Source organism: Erinaceus europaeus (genome assembly GCF_950295315.1).
Source record: "Erinaceus europaeus chromosome 6 unlocalized genomic scaffold, mEriEur2.1 SUPER_6_unloc_9, whole genome shotgun sequence".
In the NCBI taxonomy this organism is placed as follows: domain Eukaryota; kingdom Metazoa; phylum Chordata; class Mammalia; order Eulipotyphla; family Erinaceidae; genus Erinaceus; species Erinaceus europaeus.
This window is the reverse complement of record NW_026647189.1, coordinates 441,484-448,774: the sequence shown is the minus strand read 5'-3', so window position 1 is coordinate 448,774 and position 7,291 is coordinate 441,484.

Sequence of the window (7,291 nt, the reverse complement as noted above, 5' to 3'; positions counted from 1 at the left end):
TGCCCCCACTCTCTAGTCCTGACCCCTCCTCAAGGATGCCCCCTTTCCCCTTACCCTCTGTCCCCCAGCTCCCAACTAACATCTACTGTGTTCCTCCCTGCGCTACTTTACTGCCACCCTGCTTCTGCCCTTCAGCCCTGAGGGCCCAGGGCCAGCCCAGCTGCCATCTCACCATCCAGCAGGGGGACCTGCCCTAACGCCCTGCCACCACACCCACACACACAGCCCTGCACACACTCCTGGGCTCCCCTGCCTGCAGCCTGCCTCTCAAACAGTCTCCTTCTGCCCCCTAGCCCCCTTACAGCCTCTGCCACGGACCCCCACAGACACCTGGGCCTGAGCAGTGCAGACATGCAAACAGCTCCCCTCGCCCCCACTCCAGTTGCTCCAAGGTTGTCAAGAGTCTTTTTTTCATGCTGTAGGGGAGGGAGTTGAGACAGTCCAATGTCCTGGGGAGCAAGAACTGCAAACAGTCCATCTACAATGTAACATTTGGGTCTCAGGCCGCCCAATCCCTAGTGCGCTGTGCAGACCTATGACTGGCAAAAACACCCCATCTGAGCGTGAGATCTGGCTGGACTAGTGGCTCTTTCTGTGGACTAAGAGACAGACAGACAGAGTTTTCAGGTTCAAAACCTATACTTCCCAGAAGATGGTCATTCACTTCGGTAAAAAAAAAAAAAAAAAAAAAAAAAAAGGCTTTTTATTTTTTCCCCCCTGCCTGGGTAACCTGTCTCCTGCCTGTTTCAAAGTGAAAAAAGGGAAAAATCTTTTTTGGAGGGAAAAGGACCAAAATGCAGGCAGGTGGACTCCGTGGAAGGTGGATGGGGAGTTGCTCCTGCCCTGGCACTAGAGCCCCAGCTGCTGTTCCAGGTGCTCTCTGATAACAGAGATCTCCGTGTGTCGTGTCATGACACTGTCTCCAGGACTGACCCTCAGGATAATGAGGATTCAAAAGGAGGCAGGTGATACTGCCTTCAAAAGTAAATCCAGGGAGGTTTGGCGGTATTTCAGAGGGTTAAGGGCTTGTGGCGCTCACGAATAGAGGGGACAGGTGGAAGGATTTGGGGTCTGGCCCCCAGACCGCCACCTGCAGGGGAGTCGCTTTACAGAGGGTGAAGCAGGTCTTTAGGAGCTCTATCTTTCTCTCCCACCCTGTATTTCCTCTGCTCTCTCCTTTTGTGTCTGTCAGATGCAAGGTCAGTAACAACAACAACAACAACAAAAACAATAACCACCACAGTGATCAAGCAACAAGGGCAGCGAAAGGGGAACAAATGGAGTGCAGGAGCTGTGGATTATTCGTGGCGTAGGCACTCAGCTGTGGCAATAACCCCTTGAGGCAATCAATCCATACATGAAGATGTAATACAGGTAACAGAGACGTATATGTCCCTGTGTGTTTCCACTGAGTTAATGTAAATGCACTTTTATTGACTTCTTCATTTATTTATTACCTTGCCACGAGAATTTCTTTTCATTGCTAAAAAAAAGTGTCCCATCAAGGGTACCAGGTGGTGCCACACCCAGTTAAGCACTCATGTTACAATGCAGGAGGACTGGGCTTCAACACCCTGGTTCCCACATGCCAGGGGAAATCTTTACAAGTGGTGCGGAAGTGCTGCAGTTGTCTCTCTCTGTGTCTCAAACTCTCTCTACCTCCCTTCCCTCTCAATTCCTGTCTATTTATTCCAGTGAATAATCAAGAAAATAGAAAGTAAAAAAAGAAAAAGGAAAAGGAAATATTCCACGACTTCAAATGGGTTAATCAGGACAATGCTTTCCTTGTTAAGATCCTCACAGCATTCCATATGCAGAAAGGCAAAGACGCCATGTATTTTTTAACCCAGTTTTTATATTTATTTATTTATTTATTTATTTAGGTGCTTATTCATTTTTGTTATTGATGAATTAATGTTTTACATTTGACATTGACTAGGGATCTGACACCAGCGGACTCCAGTACCCCTATATGGTACTCTGCCTCTACAAAACCGATCCATTGACCTGCCCATCCATCCATCCATCCACCCATACATCTATCCATCCATTCATACATCCATCCATCCATCCATCCATCCATCCACCAGTCAACCAAGCTAAGTACAAAAGGAGATCTCTCCTTGAATGGTGAGGAGAAACAACGATGCATAGGTAGGTTGCAAAGGCCCAGTTTGGCTGAATAGGGCAGAGGGGCTGAACCAGGGAATGTGTTGGGGCGTGTGGGTTTGGGTGGGATGAGCCGGAGACCCTGTGAGCTGGGTCACATTAGGGGCAGGCAGGGGGTGGAAGGGGTTGCGAACAGCTGTCACTGGAGAAGCATCACAAGTGCTGGAGCTGGTGAGCAGGGCACCTGGAAGAGAGGACAGACAAAGGAGAGAAGCAAAGTGCGGAGGAGAGGAGAGGGGAGAGGATGGTGAGGACAGGAGAGGACAGGAGAGGACAGGATTGGAGGGGACCTGAGAAACCTACCTGGACAAAGGCAGCATACGGACATCCAGGAAGGCAGGCAGGCATGCAGGCAGCTCTGGCCTGGGCTCCCAGGATCCCGGGCGCACCTCCACCTGTCTTCTCTTGGCTGCCAGCCCTGAGGTCCCTCGTCGGTCAGCACTGTCTTATCATCCTTCCGTCCCTCTGTGCCAGGGCCCAGGCGTCTGGGCGCTGTTGCCTGACCTAGTGGCAGGGCAGTTGGGCTGCCCAGTGCCAGTGTGGCCAGCACAGATTGCCAGGGGCTAGGACATCACAGAGGGCTCATGTGGTTGCTAGGCCATGGGGACCCCGCCCATCCAGTTGACCAGCAGCCATGACCCCCACGCTGAACTTGACCTGAGGGGTGGTTGCCAGCCACCAGAGCCAGAGCCCCAGGCCAAAGCAGGTGCTGGTCGGCCGGGCCAAGGGGCTATGTGCAGATTGGTGTGTGTCTGGGCATGGGGCTGGCATCTGACAGTCCAGGGCGGGGGACCAAGGTCCGCCAGGCCCCTGTCCCACCATGTGCACTGACACACAGTCTTGCTGACTGACAGACAGTCCCCGCCCCAGAGATACCCACACCAAGTCCCTGGGTGCCGTGAGCTGCCCCTGAGGGTTGGTGGGTGCCTGCCTGGACACATGCCTCCGTAATGGAGGCCTCTATTAATCCCGTTGCCTACTGACAGCTGCCCTCCTGCCCTTCCTCCTCCTCCTACGCCTCCTCCTCCTCCTCTTCCTACTCTTCCTCCTCCTCTTTCTCCTCCTCCTCCTCCACCCCCTCCTCCTCTTCCTCATCCTCAGATGGACTCACTCAGGGCCCTTGGCCTAGGCAAGCCAGGGCTGCTGCTCTGGCTTCTGCAGCTTCTATCCAGTGGGGGGGTGTAGGAATCTGTTCCTGTCAGTCCCTGATTCCTGGGACCTTCCATGCCTCCAGCTGCCCCCACTCTCTAGTCCTGACCCCTCCTCAAGGATGCCCCCTTTCCCCTTACCCTCTGTCCCCCAGCTCCCAACTAACATCTACTGTGTTCCTCCCTGCGCTACTTTACTGCCACCCTGCTTCTGCCCTTCAGCCCTGAGGGCCCAGGGCCAGCCCAGCTGCCATCTCACCATCCAGCAGGGGGACCTGCCCTAACGCCCTGCCACCACACCCACACACACAGCCCTGCACACACTCCTGGGCTCCCCTGCCTGCAGCCTGCCTCTCAAACAGTCTCCTTCTGCCCCCTAGCCCCCTTACAGCCTCTGCCACGGACCCCCACAGACACCTGGGCCTGAGCAGTGCAGACATGCAAACAGCTCCCCTCGCCCCCACTCCAGTTGCTCCAAGGTTGTCAAGAGTCTTTTTTTCATGCTGTAGGGGAGGGAGTTGAGACAGTCCAATGTCCTGGGGAGCAAGAACTGCAAACAGTCCATCTACAATGTAACATTTGGGTCTCAGGCCGCCCAATCCCTAGTGCGCTGTGCAGACCTATGACTGGCAAAAACACCCCATCTGAGCGTGAGATCTGGCTGGACTAGTGGCTCTTTCTGTGGACTAAGAGACAGACAGACAGAGTTTTCAGGTTCAAAACCTATACTTCCCAGAAGATGGTCATTCACTTCGGTAAAAAAAAAAAAAAAAAAAAAAAAAAAAGGCTTTTTATTTTTTCCCCCCTGCCTGGGTAACCTGTCTCCTGCCTGTTTCAAAGTGAAAAAAGGGAAAAATCTTTTTTGGAGGGAAAAGGACCAAAATGCAGGCAGGTGGACTCCGTGGAAGGTGGATGGGGAGTTGCTCCTGCCCTGGCACTAGAGCCCCAGCTGCTGTTCCAGGTGCTCTCTGATAACAGAGATCTCCGTGTGTCGTGTCATGACACTGTCTCCAGGACTGACCCTCAGGATAATGAGGATTCAAAAGGAGGCAGGTGATACTGCCTTCAAAAGTAAATCCAGGGAGGTTTGGCGGTATTTCAGAGGGTTAAGGGCTTGTGGCGCTCACGAATAGAGGGGACAGGTGGAAGGATTTGGGGTCTGGCCCCCAGACCGCCACCTGCAGGGGAGTCGCTTTACAGAGGGTGAAGCAGGTCTTTAGGAGCTCTATCTTTCTCTCCCACCCTGTATTTCCTCTGCTCTCTCCTTTTGTGTCTGTCAGATGCAAGGTCAGTAACAACAACAACAACAACAAAAACAATAACCACCACAGTGATCAAGCAACAAGGGCAGCGAAAGGGGAACAAATGGAGTGCAGGAGCTGTGGATTATTCGTGGCGTAGGCACTCAGCTGTGGCAATAACCCCTTGAGGCAATCAATCCATACATGAAGATGTAATACAGGTAACAGAGACGTATATGTCCCTGTGTGTTTCCACTGAGTTAATGTAAATGCACTTTTATTGACTTCTTCATTTATTTATTACCTTGCCACGAGAATTTCTTTTCATTGCTAAAAAAAAGTGTCCCATCAAGGGTACCAGGTGGTGCCACACCCAGTTAAGCACTCATGTTACAATGCAGGAGGACTGGGCTTCAACACCCTGGTTCCCACATGCCAGGGGAAATCTTTACAAGTGGTGCGGAAGTGCTGCAGTTGTCTCTCTCTGTGTCTCAAACTCTCTCTACCTCCCTTCCCTCTCAATTCCTGTCTATTTATTCCAGTGAATAATCAAGAAAATAGAAAGTAAAAAAAGAAAAAGGAAAAGGAAATATTCCACGACTTCAAATGGGTTAATCAGGACAATGCTTTCCTTGTTAAGATCCTCACAGCATTCCATATGCAGAAAGGCAAAGACGCCATGTATTTTTTAACCCAGTTTTTATATTTATTTATTTATTTATTTATTTAGGTGCTTATTCATTTTTGTTATTGATGAATTAATGTTTTACATTTGACATTGAATAGGGATCTGACACCAGCGGACTCCAGTACCCCTATATGGTACTCTGCCTCTACAAAACCGATCCATTGACCTGCCCATCCATCCATCCATCCACCCATACATCTATCCATCCATTCATACATCCATCCATCCATCCATCCATCCATCCACCAGTCAACCAAGCTAAGTACAAAAGGAGATCTCTCCTTGAATGGTGAGGAGAAACAACGATGCATAGGTAGGTTGCAAAGGCCCAGTTTGGCTGAATAGGGCAGAGGGGCTGAACCAGGGAATGTGTTGGGGCGTGTGGGTTTGGGTGGGATGAGCCGGAGACCCTGTGAGCTGGGTCACATTAGGGGCAGGCAGGGGGTGGAAGGGGTTGCGAACAGCTGTCACTGGAGAAGCATCACAAGTGCTGGAGCTGGTGAGCAGGGCACCTGGAAGAGAGGACAGACAAAGGAGAGAAGCAAAGTGCGGAGGAGAGGAGAGGGGAGAGGATGGTGAGGACAGGAGAGGACAGGAGAGGACAGGATTGGAGGGGACCTGAGAAACCTACCTGGACAAAGGCAGCATACGGACATCCAGGAAGGCAGGCAGGCATGCAGGCAGCTCTGGCCTGGGCTCCCAGGATCCCGGGCGCACCTCCACCTGTCTTCTCTTGGCTGCCAGCCCTGAGGTCCCTCGTCGGTCAGCACTGTCTTCCCATCCTTCCGTCCCTCTGTGCCAGGGCCCAGGCGTCTGGGCGCTGTTGCCTGACCTAGTGGCAGGGCAGTTGGGCTGCCCAGTGCCAGTGTGGCCAGCACAGATTGCCAGGGGCTAGGACATCACAGAGGGCTCATGTGGTTGCTAGGCCATGGGGACCCCGCCCATCCAGTTGACCAGCAGCCATGACCCCCACGCTGAACTTGACCTGAGGGGTGGTGGCCAGCCACCAGAGCCAGAGCCCCAGGCCAAAGCAGGTGCTGGTCGGCCGGGCCAAGGGGCTATGTGCAGATTGTTGTGTGTCTGGGCATGGGGCTGGCATCTGACAGTCCAGGGCGGGGGACCAAGGTCCGCCAGGCCCCTGTCCCACCATGTGCACTGACACACAGTCTTGCTGACTGACAGACAGTCCCCGCCCCAGAGATACCCACACCAAGTCCCTGGGTGCCGTGAGCTGCCCCTGAGGGTTGGTGGGTGCCTGCCTGGACACATGCCTCCGTAATGGAGGCCTCTATTAATCCCGTTGCCTACTGACAGCTGCCCTCCTGCCCTTCCTCCTCCTCCTACGCCTCCTCCTCCTCCTCTTCCTACTCTTCCTCCTCCTCTTTCTCCTCCTCCTCCTCCACCCCCTCCTCCTCTTCCTCATCCTCAGATGGACTCACTCAGGGCCCTTGGCCTAGGCAAGCCAGGGCTGCTGCTCTGGCTTCTGCAGCTTCTATCCAGTGGGGGGGTGTAGGAATCTGTTCCTGTCAGTCCCTGATTCCTGGGACCTTCCATGCCTCCAGCTGCCCCCACTCTCTAGTCCTGACCCCTCCTCAAGGATGCCCCCTTTCCCCTTACCCTCTGTCCCCCAGCTCCCAACTAACATCTACTGTGTTCCTCCCTGCGCTACTTTACTGCCACCCTGCTTCTGCCCTTCAGCCCTGAGGGCCCAGGGCCAGCCCAGCTGCCATCTCACCATCCAGCAGGGGGACCTGCCCTAACGCCCTGCCACCACACCCACACACACAGCCCTGCACACACTCCTGGGCTCCCCTGCCTGCAGCCTGCCTCTCAAACAGTCTCCTTCTGCCCCCTAGCCCCCTTACAGCCTCTGCCACGGACCCCCACAGACACCTGGGCCTGAGCAGTGCAGACATGCAAACAGCTCCCCTCGCCCCCACTCCAGTTGCTCCAAGGTTGTCAAGAGTCTTTTTTTCATGCTGTAGGGGAGGGAGTTGAGACAGTCCAATGTCCTGGGGAGCAAGAACTGCAAACAGTCCATCTAC